The following is a 3,028-nucleotide window of genomic DNA, read 5'->3' on the forward strand; positions in this document are numbered from 1 at the left end:
GCTGTACATGGGTTCACAGCCATGTTTTGCTGTCATTCTACCACAGCGTAATGAGGGAGTTGAATTTCGACAAGTGTTTATGTCGAAGGAAATGCCATCCTCTGCAGTGCAGCACTCCAGGCCTTTGGAGAGTGAGAAATTAGTTCCTGGCTGTGTGTCTGTGTGAGTCTGGGTGTGTGAGTGTTTCTTTGGGAGCTTAAAACATCCAGTGGCTGCAGTGCTCCATATTTGCCCGACCGCTGTAACCACAGGCAAACCACAGCTAGGCCTCCAAAGCAAATTAAAATGGTCTGAAGTGGAGTTTGCCTTATTTATTTATTCATCCCGCAGCCACACAGTAAATGTAACCACAGAAAACTGCCAGCAGGTGTTGAGTTGGTTCCTTTTTCTCCTTAAATGTGAGAAACGTACAATTGGTGGGCCCTCTGAGATCTGGCAGGACAAACAAATGCACAGAAACAGAACGAGTGAGAAGTATACATAGTCATTTTGGGCTACTAATGATTCATTTGAAGAGTTCTAGATTTGGGTCACAAGATAGAATTGATTGTCAAGCCAGAATAAACTGAGTTAATACAAAAGAACACTTTCCAAGTGACGGTTTATTTTTTTGAACAAAAAAGTTATCCAAGCCAACCAAGCACTATGTATAAAAGTAAAAGCACCACAACGCTGAGTTCAGTGACTGTAGCTACACCCCAGGCTTTATTACAGCCTGCCACTCAACTAGTGAGTAACTTAAATGGGACCCATCTGATAACATGAAGTAGGCTAAAATATCTCCAATAGCAACACCTCATGCCTAAAGAAATTCAAGAATAAATGGGAAACAAACATCTTTCCGTTCAGAAAGAGTTAGAGACATTTCTTAGGCTACTGGATTCCAATAAACCACAGAGAGTCATTATCCACAAATGGAGAATCATACAACAGAGGTGAACCTTCCAACAAGGTTCAATACAAAAAGCACATAAAGAACAGATTGACCACTCAAACAGGAGGTCACTAATGAGATCAGAACATCAGGAGCTCTGCAGGCGTAAAGGTCAGTGTTCATGAATGAGCAGTAAGAAAGAGATTGGACAAGCACTGTTGATCAATAAGAAGACAAAGACCTGTCTCATGTTTCCAAAAAAATCTTAATATGATGTGGACATCATTGGAGCCTTCTAGAAGGTATGTTTCACAGACATTTTGGAAAAAAGGACTTTACACTGCCTGTCACACATGAGTGTAGAAGTGGTCTGAGACTTCTGAACCTGGGCAAGTTGATGAAACCTCAGGATGTTAGCTAAAGAAGAATGTCTGGCCCTCGTGATCTGGTCAAATAAAACTCATGTGCAATGGGTTTGTCAAGCTTTACAATGATCTGAATCATACCAGAAATGTCACTTGTGAATGATTAAATCACACTTTTTGTTGCCACGAGTATCCTTCTGGCATACACAACTTGTCAAGCTGCATTTATTCAAATATTACAGAGGCATGTAAATATATTTGAGCCTATCTGAATGATTTTTGCCCTGCATGAATTGGAGAAAATATTGTTCACAAAAACAGAAAGGGCAACAGTAATAAATGCAGTGATAACAAACAGGGACAAAATGTAGAAGAAGCAACGATATGGGCTTTGAGTCCAGGAGTTGATAGTGAAGAAGAAGAGGTACACAAGCTCCCAGACATCAGACAGGGGCTACAGGAAAGGCTTGGTCCCAGCTCACTCTCTGCATACCGAACATATTGTAGTGACGCAGACTCCACTGACCACATGACCCTGCATCGTCAGACCCTGTAAACACCTGCGCATGAGTGGATTATGCAGACGGGGATCGCCTCCCTTATAAAAACATCCTGTACGTCCAGCTGAACATACACACAGCCCCCCAGCAGCTCTCAGTAAAACACACTTCTTCAAGTCTCACATACAACCCCTTCCTCATGCCCCAGCTTCCTCCGAGAGGAGAACTGCAAAGCTTGCTGTTCCCAGACTGCACTCGGAGCGTGCACCGCAGGTGTTTCGGCACTCAAACAGAGCAGAAGCTGATGCAGACGTGAGGCAACTTGCCATCACCTTGGTAACATGTTTATTTATTTGCTGTTTTAGCCTTTGCCCTGACAAATTGCCTCTCGCCGGAGATCAACCCATAAGTCCATGTACAATACCAACACCCGGCGGATGACAAGGCTACACCTGAAGCAATACCTGATGTCATCCACCTGGACTTTTTCTGCAGCAAAAACATACTTCTGTAGCTTGTGTTAGGGAGCCGAAGCTCAGTCCGATTGGATAAGAAGTGTGTGTGCATAGTTTTCAACTTTTGCTACCTATTCTCAGTTATATTCAGACCAGGACTTTGACTTGACCATTCCAACACATTAGTGTGCTATATTATCATTTTTTTGTTATATCTCTAGAGATATGCTTACTATTTCTAGTCTGCAGAAAACGGAACCGCCATTCAGTTCTAGTGCTTTGCAGCCTCTAACAGATTTTCTTACAGAATTGCATGTTATTTATCGCCATCCATCCTGCTGAAGAAAAGCATCCCCCCAGCATGATGCTGCCACCAACTTGTTTCGCAGTGAGCCTGAAGTGTTGAGGGTTATGTGAGAAGAAGTGATTGCACACAGGTGGATTCCAGAAGTTTAGGCAACTTCTAGAAGCACTGGATTTTATTCAGTAGTATCAGAGTAAAGAGGATGGAATAAGATAGATTTTCTTAGATTTTCTTTCGAGTTCACATTATGCATCACTCTATGTTGGTCTGTCACATAAAAACCCAGTAGAACCTGATGCAACACAGATTGGAGGTTTATCAAACAGCATTTGATTAAACTGCTGATTTTTTTTTTAGATTAGTTATTTAAAGTCCAATTTGCTCTTGATCCCTCTGATACGAGCCTCCATCAGCTAGCAGCTAGTCTAGATTTATGCTAAATGATGACACCAAGGGAGTCAATTTCTAAAACTCAAAACTTATGAACTATCCCTATAGAAGTTGGGGAAAAAAGAAATGTTTTACTAAAC

This window comes from Xiphophorus couchianus, chromosome 23 (genome assembly GCF_001444195.1).
Source record: "Xiphophorus couchianus chromosome 23, X_couchianus-1.0, whole genome shotgun sequence".
NCBI lineage: Eukaryota > Metazoa > Chordata > Actinopteri > Cyprinodontiformes > Poeciliidae > Xiphophorus > Xiphophorus couchianus.